We start from the raw sequence: 23,488 nt of genomic DNA on the forward strand, positions 1-23,488 counted from the left end.
CCGCAAGTCAGCATGGATATATTCTAGGACACTTTTAGCTATGAAATTGCTTTATAGAATTTGATTCTATGTTGTTTGCCTTACACACATATTTCACATAAAGGCACATTAACATGAGTATAGTTTCCAAATAAGCCTTGCTTTGATAACTCTACCAAACCTTGTTCGCTTTTATGCCCCATTTGAGAATGCCAAAACTTTGTCTTTGAATTCCATTTGTCAACTATGGCTGCATAGGCCAGTGGTAAGGTCTCTCCATCCAAAAAAAATATAGACCATGCTTTTTGGTTCCCTTAAACACCAACAAAGAGTCCTTAGTTATTCTCATACTCCCTTTGTTTATCCAGTAATTGTAGCCTTCTTCATCCAATGTCCCTAATGAAATTAAATTCATTTTTAAATCTAGAATGTATCTGACATTTGTCAAGGTCCTTATGGTCCCATTTGATCCCTTTATTGAAATAGTGCATATACCCACTATCCTTAACTTTTGATCATTTCCCATAACAACACTACCACCTTTTGTTTATGAATATTCAGTAAGCCATTCCCTTCTTGGACACATGTGGTAGGTACAACCACTGTCCAATATCCACTCATTGAAGTCCTTCTCACTCGAGCCAGTGCACACTTCTCCTTCAGACTTTGTGACTGTAAATGCAACACCCCAACTCCAGGGACCGTTACGGTGTGCCTTATAACAGTGCTAAACTCGCTAATCGAGTCATTTGGCCAAAATCGTGTAACTAAGTATGATTAGCGGTTTAGGGATTAAAAACTTTGGATAAGATGTAACGTTTCATTAGAACGTTTAATATATATGTTGGGATCCCAAAATTATAATTTCAGAGTCTACTACAAGAAGATATTTACAACAGGCCGTTCTATGCGGCAAAACAGGGTGTAACCCTAGTTCCTTCTCAACCTTGGTCGTGGTGGACGAGCAGCTGCATATGTACACCTCGTCACCTAAGCTCTCCAACTCAAGGATGGTCTAGCTTTCTTTTGCCTTTACCTGCACCACATAGCACCCGTGAGCCGAAGCCCAGCAAGAAAACTCATATGCTCATAAACAGTCAAATCACGATATCAAATCATATCTGGCATGCCTAGCAAACACAGCTCTATTAAGCATGCAAATGAGCTCAAACAATGCTGGGGTATCCAGGATAAGAAATCCTGGCCTTCTGATAGGAGGACTATCAAGTCAATCCTAATCAGATGAGTGTCGCAACACTTGAGGTTCCGATAAACCATGCTGAGTGACCGACAAGTGAGTCACTAATTCAAATGGAAGGGCGGCTGTTGGGTAAGCCTCTAGCCTTCAATAGGTTCTGGTAAACCATACTGAGTGACTGACAAGCAAGTCACTAATTCAAATGGAAGGGTGGCTGTTGGGTAAGCCTCTAGCCTTCAAGCGCTTATAATGTTCATCGACCCTTGGGGTCGGTCTGGCATTAATGCTCTTTGAGTCATTCAATGCTGATAGTCGATTAGATCTAATCTTTAATGGCTTGCGTGATACACGCTAAGGCTGTTCTGACTAATGAGTCAGCGCTACATGACCAGTGTCCAGTACCACTGCCGAACCTGACTAATAAGTCACAACTTCACAGTTGATATTAACACCTTTGCCAATTTTGACTGATGAGTCAGTGCAACGTGACCAGTGCCCAGTACCACTGCCGAACCCGACTAATGAGTCACAACTTCACAGTTGGTACTAGCACCTTTGCCAAATCTGACTAATTATAATCATGCACAAACACAGAGTCTCAAGCTCTGACCAATCTCATATTCATCATTCATGGCATGCCCTAATCACATGTTTCTCGTGCATCACATTCATCACATTTAACCAACCAGCATGCCTCAATAATAATCATATGCAAATGGGATCAGCTGAGGATCACTCAACTGACCCTCTTTAATCCTTTCCAACAATGTAGACTGTAGCGTAATGTTAGCCAACTGGCCCATCAGCAACTCTATACCAGCTCTGGTCATATCATCTGCCAACTCTCTGGCTATCAGCCTCATACCATGAATCTGCCCCGGACCCTTCCGGCTCAAAGCATCAGCTACTACGTTGGCTTTCCCTGGGTGATACAAAATCTCACAATCATAGTCTTTCACCAACTCCAGCCAACGCCTTTGCCTCATGTTCAGGTCTTTCTGGGTGAAGAAGTATTTCAGGCTCTTGTGGTCTGTATAGATCTCGCACTTCTCTCCATAGAGATAATGCCTCCATATTTTCAAAGCAAACACCACAGCCGCCAACTCCAAATCATGAGTAGGATACCTCTTTTCATACTCCTTCAACTGACGAGAAGCATAGGCAATAACCCTCTCTGATTGCATCAAAACACAGCCCAAACCCTGATGAGAAGCATCACAGTAAATCACAAACTTCTCCTGATCTGTCGGAAGACTCAGAATCGGAGCTGTAATCAACCTCTACTTCAGTTCCTGGAAGTTTTTCTCACACTTATCTGACCACACAAATTTCTGGCTCTTGCGTGTCAGTTCAGTCAAAGCACTAGCAATCTTCGAGAACCCTTCCACGAACCGCCTATAATAACCTGCCAATCTAAGGAAACTTCTAACCTCAGAAGCATTCTTTGGCCTTGGCCAATCTCTGACCGCTTCGATCTTTGCTGGATCTACCTTAATCCCCTCCTTACTGACAATATGTCCAAGAAAGGATACTTGAGACAACCAGAACTCACACTTCTTGAATTTAGCAAACAACCTGTGTTCTCTCAGTCTCTGTAGAACCAACCTCAGATGCTGCTCATGCTCTAATTCCGTCTGAGAATATACCAGAATATCATCGATGAAGACGATCACAAACTGGTCTAAGTAATCCCTGAACACTCTGTTCATCATATCCATGAAAGCAGCAGGGGCATTAGTCAATCCAAATGACATAACTAGAAACTCATAATGCCCATACCTGGTACGAAAAGCAGTCTTCGGTATATCTCCCTCCCTGACCCTCAACTGATGATAACCAGAACGAAGGTCGATCTTAGAGAATACCTTCATACCTTGCAGCTGATCGAACAGATCATCTATCCTTGGCAAAGGATACTTATTCTTAATTGTCAGCTTATTCAGTTCCCTGTAATCTATACACATTCTCAGAGAACCATCTTTCTTCTTTACAAACAGAACTGGCGCACCCCAGGGTGAAAAGCTAGGTCTAATGAAACCCATATCCAGCAGCTCTTGCAACTGCACTTTCAATTCTTTCAACTCAGCTGGGGCCATTCTGTACGGTGCTCTAGACACTGGCTCCGTCCCTGGTGCCAGTTCTATAACGAACTCAATCTCCCTGTGTGGTGGCAACCCTGGCAAATCTTCTGGAAACACATCCAGAAACTCACATACAAGTCTAGTATCCTCTGGTCTCACTGGCATGACCTGGGTGGTGTCAACCACACTGGCTAAGAATCCAATGCATCCTCTCTGCAGTAGATCCCTGGCCCTCAACACAGAAATCATAGGAACACGAGGTCCATGCACAGTACCAACAAACACAAAAGGATCCTCACCTTCAGGCTCAAAGGTGACCATCTTCCTTCTACAGTCAATAGTTGCCCCATACTTTGCCAACCAATCCATACCCAGTATCATATCAAAGTCAGTCATAACTAACTCTATCAAATCCACTGACAACTCTCTGCCCTCTACTGTCACTGGCAAAGATCTGACCCATCTTCTGGATACCACTATCTCTCCAGTGGGTAACAAAGTACCAAACCCCACAGCATAGAAATCACAAGGTCTACACAGCCTATCAATAACGCTACTAGCAACAAAGGAATGTGTAGCACCAGAATCAATTAACACATGATAAGGGGTTCCTGCACTAAGAAGCTGACCTGTAACGACTGAGGGGGAAGCCTCAGCTTCTGCTTGAGTCAACGTGAACACTCGAGCTGGGGCCAAGCTGTCCACCTTTCTGGCTTCTTCTTTCCCTACTCGAGGGCAATCTTTCTTAAGGTGACCCACTACTCCACACAAGAAGCAGGCCTTTGCCTTACACTCTCCCAGATGGCGCCTCTTGCACCTAGGGCATTCAGGATGGGTCTTCCAGGCTTCACTGCCCCCAGGACGACCTATTGAAATACCACGAGGTCTCCTGTCAGGACCTGGAACTGGGAAGGTATCAGGAACCTTCCTCTTCTGATCATTGGGGCCAACACCCCTACCAGAACCAACAAATGGAGGACCTGGCCTCCTGAAATCCCTTCTGGCTGCATTGTCACGCCAGATCTTAGTTTCTGCAATTTCAGCTGTAAGTGCCTTCTCCACCACCTGTGCATAAGTAGTAACTCCTGCCACAGTGGTGATGCGAACGTCACGAGCTAACCTGGGCTGTAGCCCCTGGAGGAATCTCTCTCTCCTGGTCCCATCAGTGGGCACCAGCTCTTTGGCAAACTTTGCCAAACGGTCAAACTTTAAGGCATATTCAGTAACTGATAAGCTTCCCTGAAGTAGCCTCATAAACTCATCGGCCTTCGCCGCTCTTATAGCATCGTTATAGTACTTCTCATTAAACAAGGTCTGAAATTCCTCCCAGCTCAAGAGATTGACATCCTTGGTCTGACCAACCACTTCCCACCATATCCGGGCATCTTCCCGAAACATATAAGCAGCACAGGCCACCCTCTCACTACCCACTACCTTCATAAAGTCAAGCATAGTGGTAAGCATGCTCATCCATTGCTCAGCTTTAATAGGATCAGCGCTGCCTTCAAAAACTGGAGGTTGCTGTTTCCTGAACCGCTCATAAAGAGGTTCCAATCTGTTTTCAACCCCAGGCTGCTGCCCAATAACTGGCACTGACACAGAAGGTGCCTCTGATACATTAACCACTGCAGGCACTTGCTGCTGCCTCAGGAGACGAAGCTCCTCTCCCTGTTTCAACACTATGGCCTGCAAATCATTAAACAACTGCTGCCAGTTTGCAGGTGCTGGCTGTGGAATCTGGGATTGGTCATTCTCTTGACCCTGGCTGTTGTCATTATTCTGACCCTGACCACTCTGGCCAGCTGTAGTGTCTGTCTGTTCTGGGTTCATTCTGTCACTGATACCTTACTGAAACAATAGTCAATACGGCCAGTTAGGTAGTAATAACTAAACCTCTTGCCGCCTCACGGTCCAAGAACAAGCAGACAATTATCATATTCCATAGTCATTCAATATGCACAAGCAGATACATGTTTATGACACTCAGCACTCAGCATGTATCACAAAACAATTCATAATATTTCAGGGGCACAAGGCCAACACAGTGTCTCATGCATGCAGGTAAAGCATTTGCACCACATTTAGGCAGTTATACACATAACTACATAAAGAGTTTACCAAACCAAGAGTCGAGCTTGTCTTCAGTGATGTGTGTACATGCCCAGCCAGTCTACAGGAACCTTAACCTTGGCATTGCACTGATACCAAGTTGTAACGCCCTGGCTACCCCAGAACAGTTACGGTGAACGGTGGACCGGAAATTTGACTCATTGCCTGAGTCCTTTGGTCAAAAACGTGCTCTAAGTGTAATTATTAGGCTAAGGTATAAAACCAATAAAAAGGGAAATGGAAATTTTCATTACAAACTGCTCTGCAGAGCTAAACAAAACATTTACAAGTGGTTCTCAGTACAAAATGGTCATTACAGTTTTAAATTTACAATCCCGCCGACCTAAGCGGCAAAAATAGGGTAAACCCCCTAGTTCCTCTGAGAACACCTTGACCGTGGTGGTCAAGCGGCCGCATATGTACACACCACCACATCAGCTCTCCACTCAAGGCTAGGTGAGCTTTTCTTTCCCTTTACCTGCACCACATAGCACCATGAGCCAAGGCCCAGCAAGAAAACATAACACTTTATATAAACATTATCAAATGATTATCGTTATAATCACACTGAGCATAAAGCTTTCAAACCAATGGGTAAACACCACATGAGGTTCCGATAAACCACACTGAGTGACTGCCGTGCAAGTCACTAAATCAAATGGGAGAGTGGCTGCTGAGTAAGCCACTAGCCTCCAAGCGCTTATTTCATTCATCGACCCTCGGGGTCGGTCAGGCATTAATGCTCCTTGAGTCATTCAATGCTAATAATCGATTAGATCCAATCTTACTGACTTGCGTGACACACGCCAAAGCCGTCCTGACTAATAAGTCAGCTCATCGTGACCAATGCCCAATACCACTGCCGAACCTGACTAATAAGTCACAGCTTCACAGTGATACTAGCACTCTTGTCAAACCTGACTAATAAGTCAGTGCCATGCACAAATGAGCAACATATGCTAAGCATTCCATATACAATCCATGTCCATACTCTCACATTCAACATGCCTCACACTTGGGGTGCAGTTTTCTTACCTCCGGTTCGAGCTAGAATGAATTAAAGAACGACCCTGAGAACGATCAACCTTTAAACTCCTTAGCGGTTACCTAATCATAGCCAATTAGAAACCATTAATAAAACAAATCAATGAATGGTTTACAAACTAAACCACACTCCCGGGACCAATCCCCCACTCTCGGGACTCTCAAACTACTCAAAAGGAGCAAAGGAACCAACCCCCGAGCCTTAAAAACCATCCCGAACCCTAAAATCAACACTTCCTGAAACTGCCCTAGCGCCTAGGCGCCACCCAGCAGCGCTGAGGCGCTGTCCCAGAAACAGAGAGGACTGATCTCTGCCCTGAGTAGCGCTGGGGCGCTAGGGCTGGCGCTGGGGCGCCAGCTTCAGACCAGCAACTGCACTGAAACTCCACTCCTGCGATTCCTCTTGAAACCAACCTTCCAAACACATCCCAAACCTCACCAAAACATCTAATTCAACCCCTAAACCTCACCTACATCACCTCCTCACCAAAACCCAATCACACACACACCAAAACTCCCCTTGATTCCAACTTTCCACATCAAATTCTAGAGCTGAAAACAAAAAGGAAAAACAGAGTACACCTGAAATTCATGGAGAATTCCTTACCTCCAACTGGTTTTGAACCCTCTTAAGATGATGAGCTAAGTCCACAACCTCCAAGCTTTGATTCCTAGCTTGCTACCTCAACTTGGGACCAAAAACCTCAAAGCAAGATAGAGAGAAAATGGATGTACGGGAAGGTGATGAAGTTGCTCTGTTTTTGCTCTACAACTTTCTACAGCCACTTGAAACATATATAACCCAAGCAAAAAAGACCTTAATACCCCTAGGTCATCAAAAGCTTCTAATGTCTCCCCAAGGGCAAAATCGTCATCTTTCACCTATTTCTTTAATCTTAATTAACGCTCCCCAATTCCCGCTAATCTCAAAATTCTCAAACACCAATATTTCACATCCCGTTACCCTTTTTACTCCCGGCAACGTTCTAATCATTAAAACATCCCGAGACTCACCCCGAGCCTCGAACTTAATCCCACTATGACTAAACCGCTACTTTACTACTTAAAGATCGTCTCATGCCAAATGGCTCGAACAAACCCACATCATAATGTGGTCTCAAATTATATCACCAACATGTGAATAAATAATCGATTTACCCTCAACGGGCCAAATTACCATCACACCCCTGTATAAAGAAATATGGACTCACATGCATGCATTTCACGTCATATCATAATATAATCAATACATACATGCATTTTATCATTTAATAAAATAATTAAACAAGTACGGCCCTCCCGGCCTACTGTTCACGCCGTTAAATACATCGGAGAATTCGGAGCATTACAATTATCAAAATACCAATTGAATTGTAACTAGTTATTTAGTGAGATTTGGAAAAAAAAACTTATATTAAAATAATAAACTAAATTGATCGTGAATGTAACTGGTTGTAACATGGTTTGAAAAAAAAGTAGATCTAAAAAAAAAGGAACTAGTTGTGATAGTAACCGATTACTTAGCTAGACTTGGAAAAAATAGGACCCAAACGAAAAATCCAAATTGATCATAATCGTAACCGGTTACATCTAAGTTTGAAAAAAAATCAGATCTAAAAAAAAATCAGTTGTCGTGGTATCTGATTACTTAGTCAGATGTGAAAACAAAATCAGATCGAAACAAAAAAAATATAAATTGACCGTCATCGTAACTGGTTATAGCTAGGTCTAAAAAAAATCAAATATGAACAAAAAGAATTAATTGCCATGAAATCTGAATACATAAACAAATCAGATTTGAACAAAAAAAACTAAACAAATCGTAATGGTAACCACTTACAGTTTGGGCTAGAAGAAAAAAAAATCAGATCTGAAGTGCAAACTTTAGGAACCATTGTAATTAACAAGTGATATAATTATTTAAGTACCAATAGAACCAAATACCCTAATCTTTTTAGGGTTTATACTTTTTTGGACCCTGTATTTTTTCTCATTACCTATTTGGATCTGTATTTTTACAAATTACTTTTTGGACCCTATGTTTTCTAAAATAGTTAAAATAGAACCATAAACTCAATTTCGATGAAGAAAAAATTGAATATAACAACACTGTTTTTAAGCAGAATAATTTTATTTTTGTTCTGAATTGTTAGTTTAGTAAATTATTTATGATTTTAGTTGAAAAAACATTGACAAAAATTGGGTTTAGGGTTCTATTTTAACCATTTTACAAAACACAAGGTCCAAAAAATAATTTGTCAAAATACAGGGTCCAAACATGTAATGAGAAAAAACACAAGTCAAAAAAAGTATAAACCCATATTTTTATTAATTGACAAAGACACGTGATTAAAAGATATATATATATATATATTTATATATATAACAAGTGATATAATTTCATTAAAAAATAGAATGATTAAGAATCTGGTCAGATCCACCAATGGGCAAATTGATGTGTTTTAGATATTTGTGTTTCAACGTCCTTGTTGGCAGTTTCTAATTTGTTCTAATCTATACATTACAATGATAAAGTTTTTTATTTTGAAAAAGTGAATCAACAACGTACACAAATTTATATTTTTAATCTCATTCTTTAAATCTTATTTGAAAGATTTAAAATTATTAATCATATCAGTGTAGTTGTAACTACAATATCTTTATCTTAAATAAATATATAAACTCCACCACCTAAGAATGGAGACATATTAAAAGACCAAAACTATTATATTATACAATAGAAAAAAATTGGGCAATCATCCACCCAATCTCGGGTTGGCCCGTATATCACTACACCGCCTGAGGAATGTCAAATGTGATGATTTTAAGACTGTGTAAGTATGAGACTACACAGTGGAAGATTGCTTAAATGAATTGATGGGTACTACCTATGCCAACAAGATGCATATTCTTTCGGTAGTCCATCACTTGAGAATTCTAACGTTAAGCGTGCTTGACTTGGAGTAGTCTCATGATAGGTGATCTCCTGGGAAGTTTTCCTAAGAAGCGTGCGAGTGAAGACAAAGCACGTTGGAAAGACTCGTGTTGGTTTGCAGGGCCAGTCATCATTCCAAGAGGCAACCATAGTGAAGTGGGGCGTTACAATTTTTATAATTTTAATCTATTTGTAATATATTTTATCATTCATATTTTATAAAACGTTTTTTACATTATTTTTTGAAGAAAAAAAATCTGAGACATTCTTCACCATGATTTTTATTCATATTTCTTCCATTTTTTATTTTCTTTAACATTTTCTACATAGTAATCGGTTACCACTATCAAAACGGTTTTGATTTATTTTAGTAATGTACCATTATCAAAATACCAATTGATTTGTAGTTGGTTACTTAGTGAGATTTGGAAAAAAAAAAACTTATATTAAAATAATAAACTAAATTGATCGTGAAGGTAACTAGTTACAACAAGGTTTGAAAAAAATTAGATCTGAAAAAAAAAAAAACTAGTTATGATGGTAATCGATTACTTAGTGAGACTTGAAAAAATACGACCCAAACAAAAAATATAAACTGATCATAATCGTAACTGGTTACACCTAGGATTGAAAAAAAAAATCAGATCTAAAAAAAAAAAAGAATCAGTTTCCGTGGTAGCTGATTACTTAGTAAGATGTGAAAACAGAATCAGATCGAAACGAAAAAAATCTAAATTGATCGTTATCGTAACTGGTTATAGTTAGGTCTAAAAAAATTAGATGTGAATAAAAAGAATTAGTCGCCATGGAACATGGTTACTTAAAAATGTCTGGAAAAAAAAAATCAAATTTGAACAAAAAAATTGAACAAATTGTGATGGTAACCACTTACAGTTTGGGCTAGAAGAAAAAAAAAATCAGATCTGAAGTGCAAAATTAGATGTGAAAAAAAAAGAAGAACAAATAGAAAAAAGAATAACATTAAAACTAGAGGAAGAAGAAGGTGATTAAATAAGGTAACTGGTTAAAACTAGGTCCACAAAAAACTCCGATTTGAAAAACAAAATCAGATCGTGATAGTAACTGATTACTTAGACAAATCTAGAAGAAAAAAAATCAGATCTAAAACAACAAAGAATACGAAAAAGAAAAAAAAAACGTGAAGAAGAAGAAAAACGCGAAGAATAAGAAAAAGAAGAAGAGAGCTCTCATTGTTGTGAGAGAAAATGGTTGACTGCTATTGTTGTGAGAGTAATGAATAGAGTGTGTGAAATTTACGTGATGGAGAAAGAAAAGTAAGAGAGAGAATATATCTTATTGTTTATGGTATTTTGTATATAGTATTTAGTATTTTCTATTTTGTGTGTTTCCCATATTTAGTTTTTTTTTAGGGTTTATGCCTTTTTATACCATGTGTTTTGCTTCATTATCTGTGTGGACACTGTATTTTGACAAATTATTTTTTGGACCCTGTATTTTCTAAAATAGTTCAAAAAGACCTCTAAACTCGATTTTGATCAAAGTTTTTTGAACTAAAATTACAAATAATTCATCAAACTAACAACTCAGAACAAAAATATAATTATTCTGCATAAGAACTGTGTTGTTATATTCAATTTTTTATTCATCAAAATCAAATTTAGGGGCCTATTTGAACCATTTTACAAAACACAAGGTCTAAAAAATAATTTATCAAAATATAGGGTCCAAATAAGTAATAGGACAAAACACAAAGTCTAAAAAGGTATAAACTTTTTTTTTTTAGAAATAATTTTTTTCCATATTTTTGCAAATTACCCTTCCAAATATTTGGGTCGATCCTATAAGTACTTTTAACGAATCAATCTGATTTTATTTTTTAATATAAAACTGAAGTTTAAGCATTTTGTGATAAAGTCAATTTCTATTCCTTTATTTGTTACTTTTTTGAACTTAGACATATTCATCATATCATGATGAATATTTTTAATTAACATGGAACTTTAAAAGTTGAACACAAACTTTACCAATAACTCTATTGATGCTTTTTTTTTTTTTTTTGCTAAAGTTTATGAAGAAATAAAAAAGTGACTAATTTCAAAAGAGAGTAGAGAGCTTAATGGCTTTTTTTTTCTTTTAAGAGAGAGATTTTATTCATTACAAATATATAAGTAAATACAAATAAATAAGGAAATTTGAGCACTTATGTTTAAAAGAAAATTCCATATTTATAAAATGTCCCCCTTTCAAAATCATTTGAAAACTATGTTCAAAATAGCAAATTGGACAAGTATGCCCTCATTCAAAAATCCTCCTATTTTTCTCTCTTCTTTCAATTCCAACCCCTCCAATCCATCACCTCCGATCAGGACAAGCACCCCATCACTGCTGAATCCATTTCTTTGGACCACCACAACCCAATGATGCTCCAAATATGAAATTGTAATCTTGGATTGTTTATAATTGAAAATTTGGTGAAACTCAGATTATTGGTACTAATTGATGGTACCATCCTAGTATCAATTTCCATCAAAATTAATAAAATAAAACAAAATTTCACCAATTGTTTAGTCTAACATTGAATTGTATCAAACTGCATTAAAATACCTCCATCTACAAAACAATCTAGCATTAATGCATCGAATTCTGCTATTATAACAAAAAAATAAAAAAATTGTCAATTGAGGTACAAATCAATTGTTGATTTTTGGAAATCAATGGTCATGCAATGGTTCTCAAAAATTTGGATTTGAGAAGCCACATTTCGATGCCAGATCAATAGCACTTCAATGATCTCCTAGTCCATAATTTTCAAAAACTTGCATTGATTTGTCATTGAATTACATTAATTTGGCATCGTATAAAACATAAAGACAAATACTTCATCGATTCTGTATTGATTTTGTATTGAATTGACATCAAAATTAGCACTAGATTTCGACATATGAACAAAAACTAAAAAAACGCAAACAAAACGAAAAGGTTATGCATGGAGAAAATATTTACCCATGATTTCTCTACTCTAAAAAATGATGAGGATTATATTTTTGAGGGTTTTAATGGTAACTTTGAGCTTTAATTAAGAGCTTGATCGTGTGTAAATCAAGTTAGTGAGGAGAAGGGTTCTGCTGGGAGTGAGTGTGGAGATGAAGAGTTGAGAGAGAATGAGAAGATGAAAATGTTAAGGGTATTTTGTCCTATTTTCATTTTTTTGAAGAATATGTTTCCAATTATTAGTGATTTCGGCATAGTTTTGTAATATGAGATATTATGATGCATAAAAACTTAAATTTTTCACCAAAAATAGGTTAGAAATTAGAGAGCAATAAACATTATCATTAAACAAATAATAAATCTTAACGTACATAATGTGCCACCTATTGGACTAAGAAATTCAACAATTTGGTTTTAACAAATTTTTCTTAGGTATTTATATATGTATTCCGAATAAACAACAATATGACTAATTTATGTTAGTTTTGAGGTAAAAGATGAATAATTTATCATTAATGTGATATTTGAATAAAAATAAATAGAGTAAAAGATAAAATTCATAACAAAAGTAAAAATCAAAGATATAAATGAAGTTAGTTAACCATTTAGATTTAGAGGTGGCATGTGATAATAAATAAATCAAAAAGTTTGAGGGGGCGAATTTCATACCAAATTTATAAGTTAGTATAGTGAAATTCTACATTTTTGAGGGGGCGAATTTCATACCCTTACCCTCTTTAACCTCTTTAGCCTTAGGTAAATCCTAATATTCACTTGGGGCTTAGTGGAAAATGATAACTTAGGTAATCAACAATATAAAATTGTCATTTCTCTACAATTTTAAAAATGAGGACGTTAGCCTCTTCATGCCATTATTTTAGGTCATTTACTATAATTTCTCTAATAAATAAATCAAAAAATTTGAGGGGGCGAATTTCATACCAAACTTATAAGTTAGAAAGCAAAAGAAGAAAGACTCGTCAAAATTTAGGGAGTTATACAAATGCAAATAAGATGTAAAATGATAGGGGGCTTTTGGTAACCTTTAAATAAATAGTTTTTTTATGTAATTAAATAAAAATCTGAAAACAAAATGGCAAACCATGTTCGGTAATGTGTTTATGTTTATTATTTTTTTAAATTTTCATCAAAATTTTAAAAATTTGTAAAACAACTTTTTTATACTTTCTAAAATTTCTTCAACATGTTCGGTAATGTCTCTATTTGTTAATGATATTTTAAAATGTCAATATAACCTAATTTGATGATTAATTTTAAAAATAATATATAATGATCACAAAAATTACTTTTATTATTTAGTTTAGAAAATAAAAATTATGAAGCACGTTTTTATTTTTATTTTTTCAGAAACAAAAAACAAAAATAATTACCAAACATAATTTTATTTTATAAAAATTAAAAAAAACAAAAATATATTTTTATTTTTATGTTTAAAAAATACAAAAACAAATTTTACCAAACACAACAATAATTGTTTCTTAATTAATAAAAAAAAAGGTGGTTGGAAAAAAATGTACAACTACCTTAAACTATATTCCTATGCTGTTTTAAAATATATATACTTTTGCTTATCTCACTAAAACCCTAAATAAATAAAAATAAACAAAAGCAATTATTAGGCTCTTGGAGCATGTTAGTGCCAAGAACTTTGACCTAATATATATTGTTTTTCTACTTATTATATATATATATATATATATATATATATATGAGTGGTCCTCAAGCCAATGAAATTGACCAACTTGTTTATTAATAATCATGTACGTACGTGGTGAGCAAGGCAAACAAATTATATTTATATCAATATCAAATAATAATTAACACCCTCCAAACTTCATTATAAATTGAACCCAAAACCAAATCCAATTGAAAATCATGCTCATTTGGTCATTAGGCACAATATGTGTCAATGCTTATAGCATCTTCTTCTTCTCTCCCTTTTTTTTTTTTAATAAATGTAATGTTAAGCTAATTTTCGAAGTTATAGAGAGGACGATGAAGATGACAAAGTTCGCTCGTCGTGCTTAAAGGCAAAATTATTGCCTTGACGATAATATCTATTGTGTCTGAGTCCTCTTCTTCCTTATTTATTTTTATTAATATTATACATAAAAATATATAAAACTAAACTTCTTGCAAGATTAGTTATTGCAAGAATTACATATATATTTCTTTTTTCTTTTGTCTTTCTAGACTTTTATGTCCCTATTTTCGTTCTTAAAACTCTTGCCTTGTTGTTCATTTTTTTTCTTTTTCTATAGATATTCACCTTAATTTACAAGCTTTTATCTTTTGTTTTGCCAATTTCATATGGTTTTTAAATTTAATGTCGTTTTATATGTTAAGTACTAGATCTCGTTATTACTTTCGTTTTCTAATGTTCTTGTTTTTTCAAAATATTGATGTCGTTGTCGTTTTCATTTGGTTTGGTGTCGTACTCTTTCATTGATATTTAATTAATATTGGTCTAGTGATGCTGTCGTTTTATTAATTTCTTGCTTTTCTTCAATTATTTAACGTTTTTATCTTTCTTATTTTTATGTTTTTCTTTTATAAAATATTATCGTCTACACATGTTTGTTGGGTCTTTGTCTTTTCCTCAGTTAATTTTCTCTTGTCCTAACAAAATATGTTTTTTTTAATATTTATTACAATCGCCTTAATAAATCTTTGTATAATCAAATAATTATTATAATACACGAACTTCTACTTTACTTTACTTTTTTAAAATTGAGATATTTTATTAATGATTTTAAAATATAGGCATCTTCATCTATCTTATGTTTAGGCATGTTTAAGACTAAACATAATCGTCTAATCTCTAATTAAGGTGCATCTATATATTTATAGACATATTTTTTTTAATACTTCAATTTATTTTCATAATTATATGTAATATATACAAAATTTTACTTTCGAAATGTTCAATGTTGTAATTTTTAAACATTAATATCGTAAAATTATTAATTGTATCAAAACTTCATAAAACATATAAATCATTTTTTAATTTTATACTATTATAATTTTAGTTTCTTCAAATATTTATTTGATAAAACTATAATAAATTTAGTAATCAAAGTTCTAACAAATATATATAATATAATCTCAACTAATTCAATTAAATCCAATCTAATTTTACTTGCGAAAATGAGATTGAGCTCCTTCTTGTACGGTCATGGATCGTCAGCGGTGGGAGGCCGGTGAAGTTCATCATGTATATTATGTCGTATATCATCAATTTGCTGCTTTGTTATTAAAGTAGTCTCTTAATTAGGTTTATTTATTTATTTTTAAGTGTAATTATGATGGAGATGTAATCATTAAAAATTCTTTGAAAATATATGTATAAATTTATTTGTTTGAAGGAGTATTGTGTTTTATTTAATGGTTTATTATGATCTTCAGTGTTGTATTAGGCAAAACTAGTTGTTGTGGGGTTGGTATCTCTACAAGCTTTGAGTGATGTTTTTTTTAATATGCCAATGAAAGGTCATCACTATGGATAGATTTCATTTAAGTGCTAATTATTTTTTCGGGAATTTATTTATTTGTTATTTTATATTTTTGCAAAGTATCGTTTTAGTATATATATATTTTTTCAATAATTCTTATTAAGTATCCTGTATTTTAAAATTATATATATTTAATATTCTAAATTTATATTTGATAAATATGACCAAATTGTCATCGGTTATATGTAATTAAGTAATTATATTTGAATTCGGAACTCATAAAATTGAGAGCAGTTTAATTAAATTGACAAAATTTTATCAATTAAATTTGAGTCTAGGGTATCAAATATGTACGATTTCAAAATATAAGGTACCAAATATATACGATTCCAAAATACATGGTTCCAAATAAGCATTATTGTAAAATAATATTTTACAAAAATACAAAGTATCAAATAGTTACGTAACCCTATTTTTATTTTCTTTATTTTAATAATATAATAAATTAACTCTTAAATCTTTGATGTTAAAAATATGTACTTTGAAAGAATGCAAGTTATGGAAATTAATTAGAGATTATATATCTTTCTTTTATTTAATGGTACTATATATGTGTGTTTTAACTCAATGCTAACAAGTCTCTAATTTTTTTTTTTTAAATTAAGTCCTTTTTGTTAACCGAATTAAAAAAAAATTGAAAGGAAATATGTAGATTATGTACATATTAATTTTTCTCAACATATTTTGATGGTAATAGAGATGAATAAGACGTGTGTGAAATTCTTTTGTTAGTATAAATAACTTAATTGTTAAAAAATTATAAGTTCGAGGACAATAATTTTTTAAAGATAAACTTTAGGAACCATTGTAATTAACAATATAATTATTTTAGTACCAATAGAACCAAATACCCTAATCTTTTTATTAATTGCCTAAGACATGTGATTAAAAGATATATATAACAAGTGATATAATTTCATTAAAAAATAATAGAAATGATTAAGAATCTGGTCAGATCCACCAATGGGCAAATTGATGTGTTTTAACGTGCTTGTTGGCAGTTTCTAATTTTTTTTAATCTATACATCACAATGATAAAGTTTTTTATTTTGAAAAAGTGAATCAACAACAAATTTATATTTTTTTAATCTCATTCTTTAAACCTTATTCGAAAGATTTAAAATTATTAATCATATCAGTGTAGTTATAACAACAAAATCTTTATCTTTTAAATAAATATATACACTCCACCACCTAAGAATGGAGACATATTAAAAGACCAAAAGTATTATTTTATACACTACAAGAAAATTGAATCTTCGACATTCCCCAATCTCAACGATCACCCACATAATCACCGAGATTGATCTAGATATTCTGTTTTCCACGCGTATGAAAAAAAAAACGAAGCATGCATTCAACTGATTATTTAAACTCTGATTTTGGCACTATAAATTATACAAAATATTTTTAAAATTTGGCATGAAATCTATTATAACTATAATGTACGTCATCATGTAAAAAAATTGGATTACAATTTCTCTAAGTGCTGAAAATAGAAAGCACACTCTTACAGTAGGAGCAAAAAGGATACTCCTACCTAAAAAGCTCCCTCTATATATCTTTCTATATAATAAGTGTGTAGATAACGCAAATTTTTGGTTTTAACGGTTTTTTATTTTTTTTAATGTTAAATTAACGGAATATTCTTATGTTTAACAGAATATTCTTATATTTAACGGTAGTTTGTAAACATTTAAACTTAAATAAAAATAAATAAATAATTAAAATTTTTAAAATAAGATATTTTACAATGATAATTATTTAAAAATAATAAATAATTAAACAGATTAAAGTATGATATTTTAAAGATATTTTACAATGATAATTATTTAAAAATAATAAAATCATATGTTTTATAACTTAAATAAAATATAATTAAACTTAAACTCACTTATTAGAATAATATCATATTAAACATATAATATAATTTACTGTTAATTAGCAACAAATTTTTTTTTTAAAATCTAGCAAGAAACATAAATTTAAAATTTATTGTTGTCACTCCCAAATTCAAAAACTAGAACAAACATAAATATAAATAAAAATAAATAAATTATTTAATTCAAAAATAAGATATTTATTTAAAATTTATATGACATTAATATAAATTTAATAAAAATTATTAATAAATTCTAGAAATAAAATTAAAACAAACGTACATGCACATTGTTTATATCTAGGATATATATAAATATAATAATTTCATGGTATGGCCACTAAAAAAGATGATATAAACCACATCAAGCATAAGGTGAGGCAAATTTTTAAAAAAATATATATATATATAAATATTCAACTAATTTTAAGAGTTATATTGAGTCGTAGTAAAGAAAATGATAAATATTGCTTTGACGATAACATCTTTCTATTATTTGAGTCCTCTTCTCTTATTTTTTTGTTTTTTTTAAGCTTTTATTAATTCACTGACGTTTCTTAATTAGATAATATTACTGATTAGCAAAGGTGTTGTCGTTTCATTTTGTTTGGTGTCGTCTGTTTAATTAATATTTTGGTATCGGTCTAATGATACTGTCGTTTTATTAATTTTTGCTGTTTTCAATGATTTTTTTATTTATTTTTTATTTTGAGAAAGTTTTTTTTCCAATTTTTATATTTCATAAAGTATCATCGTCTGCATGCTTTATCTTGTTCTATGTTTTCTTTGTCGTTTCTTTAGCTTACATACAAAATATATAATTTTTTTTAATAATTATTACAATTGCCTCAAGAAATCTTTATATAATTATCTTATTATCAATATCATTTTTTTCAATTGCCCCATTCAAATATTATATACACTTATACACATCTTTTACTACCACTTTACTATTACGTATTGACTTTTAATGAATATTTGACTATATAATATATTTTAAAAAAAATTATTTTCATTATATAATTTATATGTACAAAATTTTATACTAAAAAGGTACGACTATAACACAATTTTTTTTTTATAATATCATTATATCATTTTTTATTTTATTTTCTGCACATGAATAGATATAATTCCAAAAAATTTATATGACGGTATATATTGTAGCTATCTAGAACATTCTACAAATTTTCAAGAAATTCTGAATAAATTATGGTACCAAAAACATGGTTTAAACTGTCTATTGCACGCGTGTTTTTTTTTTTTTTTTGTGTATGCATATAAAATTTGACAGTTTGAACCTTATTTTCGGCTACGTAAACTATTCAGAATTTTTAAAAAATTTGTGGGATATTCTAAATAACTACGATGTTTATTGTCATATAAAAAAAAATTTGAATTATATCTCTTCAGATATCGAAAATAGAAAAAAGATGCACTGATAATATCAAAAAGATGAATATGTTGTAATTACTCGCTATAAATATATATAATTTTAACTTTTTCCGATCATGTACAATGATGGAAGCATTTCAAACGTTGAGCAAGGATTTGTGATAGAGATAATTATAATAAGATCATATCAATTTGTTTTGTTCTTGGGGTAGTTGAGTAGTTTAACATAATATTGTATTTGGTGTAGTTGTTTTTTTTAAATATAATTATTAATTTAAAATATATATATATATATACAATTTTATTTGTTTAAAATATATTAGGCAAAAGTAGTTGTGGTGGGTTGGGTTCTCTATCTCGAATACTTCTTTAATGTAACATACAACTTTGAGTGAATTTGCTTTGAATATCCCAATGAAAGTTACTTTTTTAAAAGTGCTATGTATTTTTAATTTTCTTTATTTTAATAATTTACTAAATTAATTCTTAGTTCCTTATTATTAAATGTGTAATTTGAAAGCATACAAATTCTTAAACTGAATCGAAGTAGGAGATTAGAGATTACCAACAAAAAATTTACATTATAGAAAAGTACATTGAGTTTATAAGTACTTTTTTTTGGCTACTAGTCCTTGGATTATATCCTGCCTTATTACAATTTAGTCCTTAAGGTTTCAATTTTAGTTACTAAGTCTGTTAAAGAAAAATTCTTAACAATTGAGTCTTTTTTTTTGTTTGTTAATCTTGTCTTTCAAAAGGACCATTTATAAAAGGAAAAATGATAAGGTGAAACACAGTTGACTCAGCAAGATTCATTTTTAAAGTTGAATCACTATAAAGTTCAAATTTATTTTCGTCATTATCTTTTGGAAAAAAAAATATCAGGAAAAGAGAGAATAATTTTAAAGTACTTTTGTGCTGTGCTACACTAACTAAATATAAGTAAAGAAAAAAGCTACTAAAACTAGAAGATAGAGGAAACACTATGCCACATGCCATAAAAAAAAAAATTATAGGAATTCGACTATCATTTCTTCTATCGTTCATTTTTTTTTATAGGATCGGTTTGGTTTTGTTTTCTATTTTTTGTTTTTAAAATTGTGTTTTCGGAAATGAGAACAAAAAATAATTTTTGTAGTTTTAAAAAAAATATATGTGTTTGGTTAATATTTTTAAAAAATAATATTTTAGTTTTATTTATAAAATAATTTAAATAAAAAATTAATAAATATTTTTATAAAGAGAAATTTTTTTTAAAAGTTTGTAATAAATAATGAGATAAAGTAATATGAAAAAAAAAATGATGAAAAAGAAAGAGAAAAATTTTGAGAAAAAAAATTGAAAAGAGAGAAATTGATACAAGAAAAAAAATGAGAGAGAAAAAATGATGAGATAGAAAAAATAAGAAGTGAAAATGACGAGATAGAAAAAGTGAGGAAAGAGAAAATAAGGAGATGAAAAATGATGAGAGAGAAAGTGAGGAGAGATAAATTAATGAAAGAGAAATTAATATGAGATAATAATAATAATTAAAAAGGTTATGTGAGAAAAAAAAATTTGAAACCAACTAAAAACAATTTTTTGTTATCAAATTCTTTTGCTTTTTGTAAGTTCGGTTTTAAAAATTATTTTCTGAAAACAATACTAAATACCCTACTTATTTTCATAAAACGATTTTTAAATTTTAAAAACAAAAAATAATTTTTTAGTTAAGAAATGAAACACCGTCTAATCATTCCTTTATTTTTATGATTTTTTTTCACTTTTATGAAATATTGGTGAGAAGTCACACGTGCAGGCACGTGCTTACTATCATTGCACAGCTTAACTTATTTTTTATTCAAAATTTCGTACACATATTTCTAAAGTGCATGTAGTGTGGTTCTTCATATAATAACAGTGGAAACTTCAGGCGAATGTGATTGATTATTTAGTCACTGAAATATGTGTTTTGATTTTTTACTTTATACCAATGAGTTTGCTGAATAAATTAAAGAATATAATACTTTATATCATAATTGAATAAAGTGAATAATCTATGTTTTGTAGAAATAATGCTTAGGTAGCATCAGACATTTTATTCTCAGTCTAATAATCTCACTCTCATACCCCTAACACATGAAACAAGGATTATAGTAAACCATAGAACATCCACGCAACATCTTCCAAAAACATTTCTTTCCCTTGCCAACCAACGACTATTATACTCCCAACTAGAGCTGTAAATGTGGGCCGGTCTAGCATGACCCGACCCACATTTTCGTGCCTTTGAATAATTCAGGTCGGACTGTCCCATATTTGAAAAAGTAAGTCCAGCATACCTCATGTCGTGTCGTGTCAGGCCGGCCCACTTTCCTTACTTGGGTCCAAATTCGGGCCCACTTTTAGGCCCATTTTATTATTGCCAAAAATGTGAAGATGGGGAATTGAATCATCTACCTCCTTTTTAACAATCAATAGACTCACCACCAATCTAATTACATTTCTTCTTTTAGATTATAATTCGAGATATTTTTTTATACTTTTTAACAATACTTTACGCAAAATTATATCAAAGATAATTATTAGAATTTGAATACATACTAATAAATGCTAAAAAATTTAACTCACAAATCTTAAAATTAATTAATATAATTATAAAATTATAAACATTGAGAAAAATAATAGATTTTTATTATCATTTTAATATATAGATAATTGACAAATAAAAATTTATTATCATTATTAATGTCAAAATATCGGATTTTTTATCGTGTCGTGCTTTCGGGCTAGTTTGTTTGTGCTTTCGTGTTGTGTCTTCGGGCTTGTCATGTCGTGCCGTGCTAATTTTTAATTCGTGTCGTGCCTTGCCCAAGCCCATATTTTTTCATGTCGTACTCGTGTCGTACTAAAAAGTCCGACCCGTATTTACAGCTCTACTCCCAACTAGGGCTGTGCAGAAACGATCCGATCCAATAACAAACTGACCGATCCAATGTCAACCGACCGCTAAAAATTGGATATCCAATCATGATTGGATTGGATCGGATGACATTTTTAAAATCCAATATTGGATCGGTCGGTTCTTGGATGACATGTAAATCCAATGGATCCAACCGACCGATCCAATCCAATAATGATCCAATATCATCCAATTAATATTCAGATAAAAAATATATTATTTTTTTTAAAGTTAAAATATTTTATATTTTATTACATTTACTGTTTACATATATTAAAAAGCATTTATACTCTAAAAGAAAAAAGAAAAAAAATCCCTAAACCCTAATAACCTAATAAATATTGGATGGATCCGATCCAATACAGGGATTCATATTCATTGGATGAAACCGATCCAATCCAATGACTTATTGGATCGGTTCGGTTCGGTTGAGCATACAGTCTTGGATTGGATCGGTTGGAGAAATCCAACATTCAATGTATAATTAGATTGGATCTGGATGGGTCCAAAAACATTGGATATGGTCCAATGAACAGCCCTACTCCCAACACATGAAGCAAGGATAACCGTCGAAAGTTGGCAAAGGATAAGTTCATTACTTCTTCATCTAAATAGTGTCTCTACTACTCATGTTAAGGAGATCATCAATTTATTACAGACAACATTTCAGATATGGAACTAACGGTTTATTTCTTAAAATTAGTAGTAGTGATACAACTATTCAGTTTTGAAAATTGTGCGACATAATCTTAGGCTTAGCTTTAGAGTCGTCTTTTACTTGCCCAAAACCACAACCAAGGCCATGCATGCAATCAATATTAATATTTGGCAAGAAAAAAAAAATTAAATAAAGAAGAAATAATTTGGAAAGTTGATGTTAAGTAAATATTATGAGAGCATATAGTTATGTTGTGAAAGAGGTGATAGTAAGTAAAGCCTTTTTACATGCCGACTTCACCTTCTCCACACCTATATTTATTTTCAATGATAATTATTTTGCTTTCTCATTTTTAGAGATCTTTTTTGTTTTATGAAAATCTTTGAAAATGTCTTACCATATATAAATGACAAAACTATGTTTCATTTCTTGATAAATATATTGAAATAGGCGAAAAGTGGAGAATAAAAAAAAATTAAAAACATAGTCATAGTCTTTTCGTGAATGTCTTAATTATTTAATTAAAATTTAGTAGTAGTAGTTCAGCTATTGTTATTTGATAAAAATATGTTTTATTAGTTAATGAGCTTTTAAAAACAAATAAATAATTGAAAGCCCATAAATATATGTGAAAGATTACCGGACATGAATAAAAAAAAATGTTCCTAGTTATTTGGTTCTAGGTTCTAAGTTATGTGACACAAATGGTATTAGACTTAGACAGTGGTCAATTATATATTTATACACAATGTTTTTTGCACAA

This window comes from Humulus lupulus, chromosome X (genome assembly GCF_963169125.1).
Source record: "Humulus lupulus chromosome X, drHumLupu1.1, whole genome shotgun sequence".
Lineage (NCBI taxonomy): Eukaryota > Viridiplantae > Streptophyta > Magnoliopsida > Rosales > Cannabaceae > Humulus > Humulus lupulus.